The sequence below is a fragment of the Danio rerio genome, chromosome 12 (assembly GCF_052040795.2).
Source record: "Danio rerio strain M-AB ecotype USA chromosome 12, GRCz13ab, whole genome shotgun sequence".
NCBI lineage: Eukaryota > Metazoa > Chordata > Actinopteri > Cypriniformes > Danionidae > Danio > Danio rerio.
The window spans coordinates 43942258-43954379 of NC_141032.1; the positions used below are offsets into that span (position 1 = coordinate 43942258).

The window sequence follows — 12122 nt, forward strand, 5'->3', positions numbered from 1 at the left end:
ATGCCTAAAATGTTGGCAATGGACCACACCTAAGTCAGTGAAGAAAAAGGGCAAACCTTACGACTCTGATGGGACTGAAACTCAGAACTTTTGAATGGCTTAGCTCACAGCCTAGAAGTCCAACGCGCTATCCATTGTCCCACAGAGCCCGAGTGCTCTGCTTCCACTAGCACTGTTGCAGATAAAGTAATTTTAGGTAGTCTCTGGCCCATAAAAGCCAGCCAACTGCGTACAAGGGACTGCTGGGATTTGAACCCAGGATCTCCTGTTTACAAGACAGGCACTTTGACCAACTAAGCCACAGCGCCACAAAAATTGCCTGTAAGAAACATTTGCCTGATAACAAAAATCGAAGAAGAAAAAACTAATACACAACAAAAACCAGCATGTCAGGATGCAGAAAATGCAATGAAATGAAATAAAGAAGCAACGAAAGAAAGAAGCAAAACGTTATGGACAGATGCCTAAAATGTTGGCAACGGACCACACCAAAGTCAATGAAGAAAAAGGGCAAAGCTTACGACTCTGGTGGGACTCGAACCCACAACCTTTGAATGGCTCAGCTAACAGCCTAGAAGTCCAATGCGCTATCCATTGCGCCACAGAGCCTGGGTGCTCTGCTTCTGCTAGCACTGTTGCAGATAAAGTAATTTTTGGTAGTCTCTGGCCCATAAAAGCCAGCCAACTGCGTACAAGGCACTGCTGGGATTTGAACCCAGGATCTCCTGTTTACTAGACAGGCGCTTTGACCAACTAAGCCACAGCACCACAAAAATTGCCTGTAAGAAACATTTGCCTGATAACAAAAATCGAAGAAGAAAAAACTAATACACAACAAAAACCAGCATGTCAGGATGCAGAAAATGCAATGAAATGAAAGAAAGAAGCAATGAAAGAAAGAAGCAAAATGTTATGGACAGATGCCTAAAATGTTGGCAATGGACCACACCTAAGTCAGTGAAGAAAAAGGGCAAACCTTACGACTCTGATGGGATTGGAACTCACACCTTTTGAATGGCTTAGCTCACAGCCTAGAAGTCCAATGCACTATCCATTGTCCCATAGAGCCTAAGTGCTCTACCCTATGTAGCACTGTTGCAGATAAAGTAATTTTAGGTAGTCTCTGGCCCATAAAAGCCAGCCAACTGCGTACAAGGCACTGCTGGGATTTGAACCCAGGATGTCCTGTTTACAAGACAGGTGCTTTGACCAACTAAGCCACAGCGCCACTAAATTTAACTGTAGGAGAAATTTGCCTGATAACAAAAATCGAAGAAGAAAAAACTAATACACAACAAAAACCAGCATGTCAGGATGCAGAAAATGCAATGAAATGAAAGAAAGAAGCAACGAAAGAAAGAAGCAAAACGTTATGGACAGATGCCTAAAATGTTGGCAACAGACCACACCAAAGTCAGTGAAAAATAAGGGCAAAGCTTACGACTCTGGTGGGACTCGAACCCACAACCTTTGAATGGCTCAGCTAACAGCCTAGAAGTCCAATGCGCTATCCATTGCGCCACAGAGCCCAAGTGCTCTGCTTCCACTAGCACTGTTGAAGATAAAGTACTTTTTGGTATTCTCTGGCCCATAAAAGCCGGCCAACTGCGTACAAGGCACTGCTGGGATTTGAACCCAGGATCTCCTGTTTACAAGACAGGCGCTTTGACCAACTAAGCCACAGCGCCACTAAACTTAACTGTAGGAGAAATTTGCCTGATAACAAAAATCGAAGAAGAAAAAACTAATACACAACAAAAACCAGCATGTCAGGATGCAGAAAATGCAATGAAATGAAAGAAAGAAGCAACGAAAGAAAGAAGCAAAACGTTATGGACAGATGCCTAAAATGTTGGCAACAGACCACACCAAAGTCAGTGAAGAATAAGGGCAAAGCTTACGACTCTGGTGGGACTCGAACCCACAACCTTTGAATGGCTCAGCTAACAGCCTAGAAGTCCAATGCGCTATCCATTGCGCCAAAGAGCCCAAGTGCTCTGCTTCCACTAGCACTGTTGCAGATAAAGTACTTTTTGGTAGTCTCTGGCCCATAAGTCCAGCCAACTGCAGACAAGGCACTGCTGGGATTTGAACCCAGGATCTCCTGTTTACTAGACAGGCGCTTTGACCAACTAAGCCACAGCGCCACTAAATTTAACTGTAGGAGAAATTTGCCTGATAACAAAAATCGAAAAAGAAAAAACTAATACACAACAAAAACCAGCATGTCAGGATGCAGAAAATGCAATGAAATGAAAGAAAGAAGCAACGAAAGAAAGAAGCAAAACAATATGGACAGATGCCTAAAATGTTGGCAACAGACCACACCAAAGTCAGTGAAGAATAAGGGCAAAGCTTACGACTCTGGTGGGACTCGAACCCACAACCTTTGAATGGCTCAGCTAACAGCCTAGAAGTCCAATGCGCTATCCATTGCGCCACAGAGCCCGAGAGCTCTGCTTCCACTAGCACTGTTGCAGATAAAGTAATTTTTGGTAGTCTCTGGCCCATAAAAGCCAGCCAACTCCGTACAAGGCACTGCTGGGATTTGAACCCAGGATCTCCTGTTTACAAGACAGGCGCTTTGACCAACTAAGCCACAGCGCCACAAAAATTGACTGTAAGAAACATTTGCCTGATAACAAAAATCGAAGAAGAAAAAACTAATACACAACAAAAACCAGCATGTCAGGATGCAGAAAATGCAATGAAATGAAAGAAAGAAGCAACGAAAGAAAGAAGCAAAACGTTATGGACAGATGCCTAAAATGTTGGCAACAGACCACACCAAAGTCAGTGAAAAATAAGGGCAAAGCTTACGACTCTGGAGGGACTCGAACCCACAACCTTTGAATGGCTCAGCTAACAGCCTAGAAGTCCAATGCGCTATCCATTGCGCCACAGAGCCCGAGAGCTCTGCTTCCACTAGCACTGTTGCAGATAAAGTACTTTTTGGTAGTCTCTGGCCCATAAGTCCAGCCAACTGCAGACAAGGCACTGCTGGGATTTGAACCCAGGATCTCCTGTTTACTAGACAGGCGCTTTGACCAACTAAGCCACAGCGCCACAAAAATTGACTGTAAGAAACATTTGCCTGATAACAAAAATCGAAGAAGAAAAAACTAATACACAACAAAAACCAGCATGTCAGGATGCAGAAAATGCAATGAAATGAAAGAAAGAAGCAACGAAAGAAAGAAGCAAAACGTTATGGACAGATGCCTAAAATGTTGGCAACAGACCACACCAAAGTCAGTGAAAAATAAGGGCAAAGCTTACGACTCTGGTGGGACTCGAACCCACAACCTTTGAATGGCTCAGCTAACAGCCTAGAAGTCCAATGCGCTATCCATTGCGCCACAGAGCCCGAGTGCTCTGCTTCCACTAGCACTGTTGAAGATAAAGTACTTTTTGGTATTCTCTGGCCCATAAAAGCCGGCCAACTGCGTACAAGGCACTGCTGGGATTTGAACCCAGGATCTCCTGTTTACAAGACAGGCGCTTTGACCAACTAAGCCACAGCGCCACTAAACTTAACTGTAGGAGAAATTTGCCTGATAACAAAAATCGAAGAAGAAAAAACTAATACACAACAAAAACCAGCATGTCAGGATGCAGAAAATGCAATGAAATGAAAGAAAGAAGCAACGAAAGAAAGAAGCAAAACGTTATGGACAGATGCCTAAAATGTTGGCAACAGACCACACCAAAGTCAGTGAAGAATAAGGGCAAAGCTTACGACTCTGGTGGGACTCGAACCCACAACCTTTGAATGGCTCAGCTAACAGCCTAGAAGTCCAATGCGCTATCCATTGCGCCAAAGAGCCCAAGTGCTCTGCTTCCACTAGCACTGTTGCAGATAAAGTACTTTTTGGTAGTCTCTGGCCCATAAGTCCAGCCAACTGCAGACAAGGCACTGCTGGGATTTGAACCCAGGATCTCCTGTTTACTAGACAGGCGCTTTGACCAACTAAGCCACAGCGCCACTAAATTTAACTGTAGGAGAAATTTGCCTGATAACAAAAATCGAAAAAGAAAAAACTAATACACAACAAAAACCAGCATGTCAGGATGCAGAAAATGCAATGAAATGAAAGAAAGAAGCAACGAAAGAAAGAAGCAAAACAATATGGACAGATGCCTAAAATGTTGGCAACAGACCACACCAAAGTCAGTGAAGAATAAGGGCAAAGCTTACGACTCTGGTGGGACTCGAACCCACAACCTTTGAATGGCTCAGCTAACAGCCTAGAAGTCCAATGCGCTATCCATTGCGCCACAGAGCCCGAGAGCTCTGCTTCCACTAGCACTGTTGCAGATAAAGTAATTTTTGGTAGTCTCTGGCCCATAAAAGCCAGCCAACTCCGTACAAGGCACTGCTGGGATTTGAACCCAGGATCTCCTGTTTACAAGACAGGCGCTTTGACCAACTAAGCCACAGCGCCACAAAAATTGACTGTAAGAAACATTTGCCTGATAACAAAAATCGAAGAAGAAAAAACTAATACACAACAAAAACCAGCATGTCAGGATGCAGAAAATGCAATGAAATGAAAGAAAGAAGCAACGAAAGAAAGAAGCAAAACGTTATGGACAGATGCCTAAAATGTTGGCAACAGACCACACCAAAGTCAGTGAAAAATAAGGGCAAAGCTTACGACTCTGGAGGGACTCGAACCCACAACCTTTGAATGGCTCAGCTAACAGCCTAGAAGTCCAATGCGCTATCCATTGCGCCACAGAGCCCGAGAGCTCTGCTTCCACTAGCACTGTTGCAGATAAAGTACTTTTTGGTAGTCTCTGGCCCATAAGTCCAGCCAACTGCAGACAAGGCACTGCTGGGATTTGAACCCAGGATCTCCTGTTTACTAGACAGGCGCTTTGACCAACTAAGCCACAGCGCCACAAAAATTGACTGTAAGAAACATTTGCCTGATAACAAAAATCGAAGAAGAAAAAACTAATACACAACAAAAACCAGCATGTCAGGATGCAGAAAATGCAATGAAATGAAAGAAAGAAGCAACGAAAGAAAGAAGCAAAACGTTATGGACAGATGCCTAAAATGTTGGCAACAGACCACACCAAAGTCAGTGAAAAATAAGGGCAAAGCTTACGACTCTGGTGGGACTCGAACCCACAACCTTTGAATGGCTCAGCTAACAGCCTAGAAGTCCAATGCGCTATCCATTGCGCCACAGAGCCCGAGTGCTCTGCTTCCACTAGCACTGTTGAAGATAAAGTACTTTTTGGTATTCTCTGGCCCATAAAAGCCGGCCAACTGCGTACAAGGCACTGCTGGGATTTGAACCCAGGATCTCCTGTTTACAAGACAGGCGCTTTGACCAACTAAGCCACAGCGCCACTAAACTTAACTGTAGGAGAAATTGGCCTGATAACAAAAATCGAAGAAGAAAAAACTAATACACAACAAAAACCAGCATGTCAGGATGCAGAAAATGCAATGAAATGAAAGAAAGAAGCAACGAAAGAAAGAAGCAAAACGTTATGGACAGATGCCTAAAATGTTGGCAACAGACCACACCAAAGTCAGTGAAGAATAAGGGCAAAGCTTACGACTCTGGTGGGACTCGAACCCACAACCTTTGAATGGCTCAGCTAACAGCCTAGAAGTCCAATGCGCTATCCATTGCGCCAAAGAGCCCAAGTGCTCTGCTTCCACTAGCACTGTTGCAGATAAAGTACTTTTTGGTAGTCTCTGGCCCATAAGTCCAGCCAACTGCAGACAAGGCACTGCTGGGATTTGAACCCAGGATCTCCTGTTTACTAGACAGGCGCTTTGACCAACTAAGCCACAGCGCCACTAAATTTAACTGTAGGAGAAATTTGCCTGATAACAAAAATCGAAAAAGAAAAAACTAATACACAACAAAAACCAGCATGTCAGGATGCAGAAAATGCAATGAAATGAAAGAAAGAAGCAACGAAAGAAAGAAGCAAAACAATATGGACAGATGCCTAAAATGTTGGCAACAGACCACACCAAAGTCAGTGAAGAATAAGGGCAAAGCTTACGACTCTGGTGGGACTCGAACCCACAACCTTTGAATGGCTCAGCTAACAGCCTAGAAGTCCAATGCGCTATCCATTGCGCCACAGAGCCCGAGAGCTCTGCTTCCACTAGCACTGTTGCAGATAAAGTAATTTTTGGTAGTCTCTGGCCCATAAAAGCCAGCCAACTCCGTACAAGGCACTGCTGGGATTTGAACCCAGGATCTCCTGTTTACAAGACAGGCGCTTTGACCAACTAAGCCACAGCGCCACAAAAATTGACTGTAAGAAACATTTGCCTGATAACAAAAATCGAAGAAGAAAAAACTAATACACAACAAAAACCAGCATGTCAGGATGCAGAAAATGCAATGAAATGAAAGAAAGAAGCAACGAAAGAAAGAAGCAAAACGTTATGGACAGATGCCTAAAATGTTGGCAACAGACCACACCAAAGTCAGTGAAAAATAAGGGCAAAGCTTACGACTCTGGAGGGACTCGAACCCACAACCTTTGAATGGCTCAGCTAACAGCCTAGAAGTCCAATGCGCTATCCATTGCGCCACAGAGCCCGAGAGCTCTACTTCCACTAGCACTGTTGCAGATAAAGTACTTTTTGGTAGTCTCTGGCCCATAAGTCCAGCCAACTGCAGACAAGGCACTGCTGGGATTTGAACCCAGGATCTCCTGTTTACTAGACAGGCGCTTTGACCAACTAAGCCACAGCGCCACAAAAATTGACTGTAAGAAACATTTGCCTGATAACAAAAATCGAAGAAGAAAAAACTAATACACAACAAAAACCAGCATGTCAGGATGCAGAAAATGCAATGAAATGAAAGAAAGAAGCAACGAAAGAAAGAAGCAAAACGTTATGGACAGATGCCTAAAATGTTGGCAACAGACCACACCAAAGTCAGTGAAGAAAAAGGGCAAAGCTTACGACTCTAGTGGGACTCGAACCCACAACCTTTGAATGGCTCAGCTAACAGCCTAGAAGTCCAATGCGCTATCCATTGCGCCACAGAGCCCGAGAGCTCTGCTTCCACTAGCACTGTTGCAGATAAAGTAATTTTTGGTAGTCTCTGGCCCATAAAAGCCAGCCAACTGCGTACAAGGCACTGCTGGGATTTGAACCCAGGATCTCCTGTTTACAAGACAGGCGCTTTGACCAACTAAGCCACAGCGCCACAAAAATTGACTGTAAGAAACATTTGCCTGATAACAAAAATCGAAGAAGAAAAAACTAATACACAACAAAAACCAGCATGTCAGGATGCAGAAAATGCAATGAAATGAAAGAAAGAAACAAAGAAAGAAAGAAGCAAAACGTTATGGACAGATGCCTAAAATGTTGGCAACAGACCACACCAAAGTCAGTGAAGAATAAGGGCAAAGCTTACGACTCTGGTGGGACTCGAACCCACAACCTTTGAATGGCTCAGCTAACAGCCTAGAAGTCCAATGCGCTATCCATTGCGCCACAGAGCCCAAGTGCTCTGCTTCCACTAGCACTGTTGCAGATAAAGTACTTTTTGGTAGTCTCTGGCCCATAAGTCCAGCCAACTGCAGACAAGGCACTGCTGGGATTTGAACCCAGGATCTCCTGTTTACTAGACATGCGCTTTGACCAACTAAGCCACAGCGCCACAAAAATTGACTGTAAGAAACATTTGCCTGATAACAAAAATCGAAGAAGAAAAAAACTAATTTACAACAAAAACCAGCATGTCAGGATGCAGAAAATGCAATGAAATGAAAGAAAGAAGCAACAAAAGAAAGAAGCAAAACGTTATGGACAGATGCCTAAAATGTTGGCAACAGACCACACCAAAGTCAATGAAGAAAAAGGGCAAAGCTTACGACTCTGGTGGGACTCGAACCCACAACCTTTGAATGGCTCAGCTAACAGCCTAGAAGTCCAATGCGCTATCCATTGCGCCACAGAGCCTGGGTGCTCTGCTACTGCTAGCACTGTTTCAGATAAAGTAATTTTTGGTAGTCTCTGGCCCATAAAAGCCAGCCAACTGCGTACAAGGCACTGCTGGGATTTGAACCCAGGATCTCCTGTTTACTAGACAGGCGCTTTGACCAACTAAGCCACAGCGCCACAAAAATTGCCTGTAAGAAACATTTGCCTGATAACAAAAATCGAAGAAGAAAAAACTAATACACAACAAAAACCAGCATGTCAGGATGCAGAAAATGCAATGAAATGAAAGAAAGAAGCAATGAAAGAAAGAAGCAAAATGTTATGGACAGATGCCTAAAATGTTGGCAATGGACCACACCTAAGTCAGTGAAGAAAAAGGGCAAACCTTACGACTCTGATGGGACTGGAACTCACACCTTTTGAATGGCTTAGCTCACAGCCTAGAAGTCCAATGCACTATCCATTGTCCCATAGAGCCTAAGTGCTCTACCCTATGTAGCACTGTTGCAGATAAAGTAATTTTAGGTAGTCTCTGGCCCATAAAAGCCAGCCAACTGCGTACAAGGCACTGCTGGGATTTGAACCCAGGATGTCCTGTTTACAAGACAGGTGCTTTGACCAACTAAGCCACAGCGCCACTAAATTTAACTGTAGGAGAAATTTGCCTGATAACAAAAATCGAAGAAGAAAAAACTAATACACAACAAAAACCAGCATGTCAGGATGCAGAAAATGCAATGAAATGAAAGAAAGAAGCAACGAAAGAAAGAAGCAAAACGTTATGGACAGATGCCTAAAATGTTGGCAACAGACCACACCAAAGTCAGTGAAAAATAAGGGCAAAGCTTACGACTCTGGTGGGACTCGAACCCACAACCTTTGAATGGCTCAGCTAACAGCCTAGAAGTCCAATGCGCTATCCATTGCGCCACAGAGCCCGAGTGCTCTGCTTCCACTAGCACTGTTGAAGATAAAGTACTTTTTGGTATTCTCTGGCCCATAAAAGCCGGCCAACTGCGTACAAGGCACTGCTGGGATTTGAACCCAGGATCTCCTGTTTACAAGACAGGCGCTTTGACCAACTAAGCCACAGCGCCACTAAACTTAACTGTAGGAGAAATTTGCCTGATAACAAAAATCGAAAAAGAAAAAACTAATACACAACAAAAACCAGCATGTCAGGATGCAGAAAATGCAATGAAATGAAAGAAAGAAGCAACGAAAGAAAGAAGCAAAACAATATGGACAGATGCCTAAAATGTTGGCAACAGACCACACCAAAGTCAGTGAAGAATAAGGGCAAAGCTTACGACTCTGGTGGGACTCGAACCCACAACCTTTGAATGGCTCAGCTAACAGCCTAGAAGTCCAATGCGCTATCCATTGCGCCAAAGAGCCCGAGTGCTCTGCTGCCACCAGCACTGTTGCAGATAAAGTACTTTTTGGTAGTCTCTGGCCCATAAGTCCAGACAACTGCAGACAAGGCACTGCTGGGATTTGAACCCAGGATCTCCTGTTTACTAGACAGGCGCTTTGACCAACTAAGCCACAGCGCCACAAAAATTGACTGTAAGAAACATTTGCCTGATAACAAAAATCGAAGAAGAAAAAACTAATACACAACAAAAACCAGCATGTCAGGATGCAGAAAATGCAATGAAATGAAAGAAAGAAACAACGAAAGAAAGAAGCAAAACGTTATGGACAGATGCCTAAAATGTTGGCAACAGACCACACCAAAGTCAGTGAAGAATAAGGGCAAAGCTTACGACTCTGGTGGGACTCGAACCCACAACCTTTGAATGGCTCAGCTAACAGCCTAGAAGTCCAATGCGCTATCCATTGCGCCACAGAGCCCGAGTGCTCTGCTTCCACTAGCACTGTTGCAGATAAAGTACTTTTTGGTAGTCTCTGGCCCATAAGTCCAGTCAACTGCAGACAAGGCACTGCTGGGATTTGAACCCAGGATCTCCTGTTTACTAGACAGGCGCTTTGACCAACTAAGCCACAGCGCCACAAAAATTGACTGTAAGAAACATTTGCCTGATAACAAAAATCGAAGAAGAAAAAAACTAATTCACAACAAAAACCAGCATGTCAGGATGCAGAAAATGCAATGAAATGAAAGAAAGAAGCAACGAAAGAAAGAAGCAAAACGTTATGGACAGATGCCTAAAATGTTGGCAACGGACCACACCAAAGTCAATGAAGAAAAAGGGCAAAGCTTACGACTCTGGAGGGACTCGAACCCACAACCTTTGAATGGCTCAGCTAACAGCCTAGAAGTCCAATGCGCTATACATTGCGCCACAGAGCCTGGGTGCTCTGCTCCTGCTAGCACTGTTGCAGATAAAGTAATTTTTGGTAGTCTCTGGCCCATAAAAGCTAGCCAACTGCGTACAAGGCACTGCTGGGATTTGAACCCAGGATCTCCTGTTTACTAGACAAGCGCTTTGACCAACTAAGCCACAGCGCCACAAAAATTGCCTGTAAGAAACATTTGCCTGATAACAAAAATCGAAGAAGAAAAAACTAATACACAACAAAAACCAGCATGTCAGGATGCAGAAAATGCAATGAAATGAAAGAAAGAAGCAATGAAAGAAAGAAGCAAAATGTTATGGACAGATGCCTAAAATGTTGGCAATGGACTACACCTAAGTCAGTGAAGAAAAAGGGCAAACCTTACGACTCTGATGGGACTGGAACTCACAACTTTTGAATGGCTTAGCTCACAGCCTAGAAGTCCAATGCACTATCCATTGTCCCATAGAGCCTAAGTGCTCTACTCTATGTAGCACTGTTGCAGATAAAGTAATTTTAGGTAGTCTCTGGCCCATAAAAGCCAGCCAACTGCATACAAGGCACTGCTGGGATTTGAACCCAGGATGTCCTGTTTACAAGACAGGCACTTTGACCAACTAAGCCACAGCGCCACAAAAATCGAAGAAGAAAAAACTAATACACAACAAAAACCAGCATGTCAGGATGCAGAAAATGCAATGAAATGAAAGAAAGAAGCAACGAAAGAAAGAAGCAAAACGTTATGGACAGATGCCTAAAATGTTGGCAACAGACCACACCAAAGTCAGTGAAGAATAAGGGCAAAGCTTACGACTCTGGTGGGACTCGAACCCACAACCTTTGAATGGCTCAGCTAACAGCCTAGAAGTGCAATGCACTATCCATTGCGCCAAAGAGCCCGAGTGCTCTGCTTCCACTAGCACTGTTGCAGATAAAGTACTTTTTGGTAGTCTCTGGCCCATAAGTCCAGCCAACTGCAGACAAGGCACTGCTGGGATTTGAACCCAGGATCTCCTGTTTACTAGACAGGCGCTTTGACCAACTAAGCCACAGCGCCACAAAAATTGACTTTAAGAAACATTTGCCTGATAACAAAAATCGAAGAAGAAAAAACTAATACACAACAAAAACCAGCATGTCAGGATGCAGAAAATGCAATGAAATGAAAGAAAGAAGCAATGAAAGAAAGAAGCAAAATGTTATGGACAGATGCCTAAAATGTTGGCAATGGACCACACCTAAGTCAGTGAAGAAAAAGGGCAAACCTTACGACTCTGATGGGACTGAAACTCACAACTTTTGAATGGCTTAGCTCACAGCCTAGAAGTCCAATGCGCTATCCATTGTCCCACAGAGCCCGAGTGCTCTGCTTCCACTAGCACTGTTGCAGATAAAGTAATTTTAGGTAGTCTCTGGCCCATAAAAGCCAGCCAACTGCGTACAAGGGACTGCTGGGATTTGAACCCAGGATCTCCTGTTTACAAGACAGGCACTTTGACCAACTAAGCCACAGCGCCACAAAAATTAACTGTAGGAGACATTTGCCTGATAACAAAAATCGAAGAAGAAAAAAACTAATTCACAACAAAAACCAGCATGTCAGGATGCAGAAAATGCAATGAAATGAAAGAAAGAAGCAACGAAAGAAAGAAGCAAAACGTTATGGACAGATGCCTAAAATGTTGGCAACAGACCACACCAAAGTCAGTGAAGAATAAGGGCAAAGCTTACGACTCTGGTGGGACTCGAACCCACAACCTTTGAATGGCTCAGCTAACAGCCTAGAAATCCAATGCGCTATCCATTGCGCCACAGAGCCCGAGAGCTCTGCTTCCACTAGCACTGTTGCAGATAAAGTAATTTTTGGTAGTCT

General features: G+C 43.9%; 1 long non-coding RNA gene and 45 other non-coding genes across 46 annotated transcripts in view; all 46 read right to left on the minus strand.

Moving 5' to 3' along the window:
• Positions 1–12122, minus strand: part of LOC147841485 (uncharacterized) — a 53232-nt gene that overhangs the window by 32323 nt on the left and 8787 nt on the right. The gene's annotated exons all lie outside the window — the stretch shown is intronic.
• Positions 235–308, minus strand: trnat-ugu (transfer RNA threonine (anticodon UGU)). Its single transcript has one exon. It is a non-coding gene; the product is annotated as a tRNA-Thr (tRNA).
• Positions 521–609, minus strand: trnar-ucu (transfer RNA arginine (anticodon UCU)). Its single transcript is given in 2 exon segments — positions 521–556; positions 573–609. It is a non-coding gene; the product is annotated as a tRNA-Arg (tRNA).
• Positions 695–768, minus strand: trnat-agu (transfer RNA threonine (anticodon AGU)). Its single transcript has one exon. It is a non-coding gene; the product is annotated as a tRNA-Thr (tRNA).
• On the minus strand, positions 1155–1228 carry trnat-ugu (transfer RNA threonine (anticodon UGU)). The gene has a single exon. It is a non-coding gene; the product is annotated as a tRNA-Thr (tRNA).
• trnar-ucu (transfer RNA arginine (anticodon UCU)) lies at positions 1441–1529 on the minus strand. The gene is given in 2 exon segments: positions 1441–1476; positions 1493–1529. It is a non-coding gene; the product is annotated as a tRNA-Arg (tRNA).
• On the minus strand, positions 1615–1688 carry trnat-ugu (transfer RNA threonine (anticodon UGU)). The gene has a single exon. It is a non-coding gene; the product is annotated as a tRNA-Thr (tRNA).
• trnar-ucu (transfer RNA arginine (anticodon UCU)) lies at positions 1901–1989 on the minus strand. Its single transcript is given in 2 exon segments — positions 1901–1936; positions 1953–1989. It is a non-coding gene; the product is annotated as a tRNA-Arg (tRNA).
• On the minus strand, positions 2074–2147 carry trnat-agu (transfer RNA threonine (anticodon AGU)). The gene has a single exon. It is a non-coding gene; the product is annotated as a tRNA-Thr (tRNA).
• On the minus strand, positions 2360–2448 carry trnar-ucu (transfer RNA arginine (anticodon UCU)). The gene is given in 2 exon segments: positions 2360–2395; positions 2412–2448. It is a non-coding gene; the product is annotated as a tRNA-Arg (tRNA).
• trnat-ugu (transfer RNA threonine (anticodon UGU)) lies at positions 2534–2607 on the minus strand. Its single transcript has one exon. It is a non-coding gene; the product is annotated as a tRNA-Thr (tRNA).
• trnar-ucu (transfer RNA arginine (anticodon UCU)) lies at positions 2820–2908 on the minus strand. Its single transcript is given in 2 exon segments — positions 2820–2855; positions 2872–2908. It is a non-coding gene; the product is annotated as a tRNA-Arg (tRNA).
• On the minus strand, positions 2993–3066 carry trnat-agu (transfer RNA threonine (anticodon AGU)). The gene has a single exon. It is a non-coding gene; the product is annotated as a tRNA-Thr (tRNA).
• Positions 3279–3367, minus strand: trnar-ucu (transfer RNA arginine (anticodon UCU)). Its single transcript is given in 2 exon segments — positions 3279–3314; positions 3331–3367. It is a non-coding gene; the product is annotated as a tRNA-Arg (tRNA).
• Positions 3453–3526, minus strand: trnat-ugu (transfer RNA threonine (anticodon UGU)). The gene has a single exon. It is a non-coding gene; the product is annotated as a tRNA-Thr (tRNA).
• Positions 3739–3827, minus strand: trnar-ucu (transfer RNA arginine (anticodon UCU)). The gene is given in 2 exon segments: positions 3739–3774; positions 3791–3827. It is a non-coding gene; the product is annotated as a tRNA-Arg (tRNA).
• trnat-agu (transfer RNA threonine (anticodon AGU)) lies at positions 3912–3985 on the minus strand. The gene has a single exon. It is a non-coding gene; the product is annotated as a tRNA-Thr (tRNA).
• trnar-ucu (transfer RNA arginine (anticodon UCU)) lies at positions 4198–4286 on the minus strand. The gene is given in 2 exon segments: positions 4198–4233; positions 4250–4286. It is a non-coding gene; the product is annotated as a tRNA-Arg (tRNA).
• On the minus strand, positions 4372–4445 carry trnat-ugu (transfer RNA threonine (anticodon UGU)). The gene has a single exon. It is a non-coding gene; the product is annotated as a tRNA-Thr (tRNA).
• trnar-ucu (transfer RNA arginine (anticodon UCU)) lies at positions 4658–4746 on the minus strand. Its single transcript is given in 2 exon segments — positions 4658–4693; positions 4710–4746. It is a non-coding gene; the product is annotated as a tRNA-Arg (tRNA).
• Positions 4831–4904, minus strand: trnat-agu (transfer RNA threonine (anticodon AGU)). The gene has a single exon. It is a non-coding gene; the product is annotated as a tRNA-Thr (tRNA).
• On the minus strand, positions 5117–5205 carry trnar-ucu (transfer RNA arginine (anticodon UCU)). The gene is given in 2 exon segments: positions 5117–5152; positions 5169–5205. It is a non-coding gene; the product is annotated as a tRNA-Arg (tRNA).
• On the minus strand, positions 5291–5364 carry trnat-ugu (transfer RNA threonine (anticodon UGU)). Its single transcript has one exon. It is a non-coding gene; the product is annotated as a tRNA-Thr (tRNA).
• On the minus strand, positions 5577–5665 carry trnar-ucu (transfer RNA arginine (anticodon UCU)). The gene is given in 2 exon segments: positions 5577–5612; positions 5629–5665. It is a non-coding gene; the product is annotated as a tRNA-Arg (tRNA).
• trnat-agu (transfer RNA threonine (anticodon AGU)) lies at positions 5750–5823 on the minus strand. The gene has a single exon. It is a non-coding gene; the product is annotated as a tRNA-Thr (tRNA).
• Positions 6036–6124, minus strand: trnar-ucu (transfer RNA arginine (anticodon UCU)). Its single transcript is given in 2 exon segments — positions 6036–6071; positions 6088–6124. It is a non-coding gene; the product is annotated as a tRNA-Arg (tRNA).
• trnat-ugu (transfer RNA threonine (anticodon UGU)) lies at positions 6210–6283 on the minus strand. Its single transcript has one exon. It is a non-coding gene; the product is annotated as a tRNA-Thr (tRNA).
• Positions 6496–6584, minus strand: trnar-ucu (transfer RNA arginine (anticodon UCU)). Its single transcript is given in 2 exon segments — positions 6496–6531; positions 6548–6584. It is a non-coding gene; the product is annotated as a tRNA-Arg (tRNA).
• Positions 6669–6742, minus strand: trnat-ugu (transfer RNA threonine (anticodon UGU)). The gene has a single exon. It is a non-coding gene; the product is annotated as a tRNA-Thr (tRNA).
• On the minus strand, positions 6955–7043 carry trnar-ucu (transfer RNA arginine (anticodon UCU)). The gene is given in 2 exon segments: positions 6955–6990; positions 7007–7043. It is a non-coding gene; the product is annotated as a tRNA-Arg (tRNA).
• On the minus strand, positions 7129–7202 carry trnat-ugu (transfer RNA threonine (anticodon UGU)). The gene has a single exon. It is a non-coding gene; the product is annotated as a tRNA-Thr (tRNA).
• On the minus strand, positions 7415–7503 carry trnar-ucu (transfer RNA arginine (anticodon UCU)). Its single transcript is given in 2 exon segments — positions 7415–7450; positions 7467–7503. It is a non-coding gene; the product is annotated as a tRNA-Arg (tRNA).
• trnar-ucu (transfer RNA arginine (anticodon UCU)) lies at positions 7875–7963 on the minus strand. The gene is given in 2 exon segments: positions 7875–7910; positions 7927–7963. It is a non-coding gene; the product is annotated as a tRNA-Arg (tRNA).
• On the minus strand, positions 8049–8122 carry trnat-agu (transfer RNA threonine (anticodon AGU)). The gene has a single exon. It is a non-coding gene; the product is annotated as a tRNA-Thr (tRNA).
• trnat-ugu (transfer RNA threonine (anticodon UGU)) lies at positions 8509–8582 on the minus strand. Its single transcript has one exon. It is a non-coding gene; the product is annotated as a tRNA-Thr (tRNA).
• Positions 8795–8883, minus strand: trnar-ucu (transfer RNA arginine (anticodon UCU)). The gene is given in 2 exon segments: positions 8795–8830; positions 8847–8883. It is a non-coding gene; the product is annotated as a tRNA-Arg (tRNA).
• trnat-ugu (transfer RNA threonine (anticodon UGU)) lies at positions 8969–9042 on the minus strand. Its single transcript has one exon. It is a non-coding gene; the product is annotated as a tRNA-Thr (tRNA).
• Positions 9255–9343, minus strand: trnar-ucu (transfer RNA arginine (anticodon UCU)). Its single transcript is given in 2 exon segments — positions 9255–9290; positions 9307–9343. It is a non-coding gene; the product is annotated as a tRNA-Arg (tRNA).
• Positions 9428–9501, minus strand: trnat-agu (transfer RNA threonine (anticodon AGU)). Its single transcript has one exon. It is a non-coding gene; the product is annotated as a tRNA-Thr (tRNA).
• Positions 9714–9802, minus strand: trnar-ucu (transfer RNA arginine (anticodon UCU)). The gene is given in 2 exon segments: positions 9714–9749; positions 9766–9802. It is a non-coding gene; the product is annotated as a tRNA-Arg (tRNA).
• On the minus strand, positions 9887–9960 carry trnat-agu (transfer RNA threonine (anticodon AGU)). The gene has a single exon. It is a non-coding gene; the product is annotated as a tRNA-Thr (tRNA).
• On the minus strand, positions 10348–10421 carry trnat-agu (transfer RNA threonine (anticodon AGU)). Its single transcript has one exon. It is a non-coding gene; the product is annotated as a tRNA-Thr (tRNA).
• Positions 10808–10881, minus strand: trnat-ugu (transfer RNA threonine (anticodon UGU)). Its single transcript has one exon. It is a non-coding gene; the product is annotated as a tRNA-Thr (tRNA).
• On the minus strand, positions 11233–11306 carry trnat-agu (transfer RNA threonine (anticodon AGU)). Its single transcript has one exon. It is a non-coding gene; the product is annotated as a tRNA-Thr (tRNA).
• trnat-ugu (transfer RNA threonine (anticodon UGU)) lies at positions 11693–11766 on the minus strand. The gene has a single exon. It is a non-coding gene; the product is annotated as a tRNA-Thr (tRNA).
• trnar-ucu (transfer RNA arginine (anticodon UCU)) lies at positions 11980–12068 on the minus strand. Its single transcript is given in 2 exon segments — positions 11980–12015; positions 12032–12068. It is a non-coding gene; the product is annotated as a tRNA-Arg (tRNA).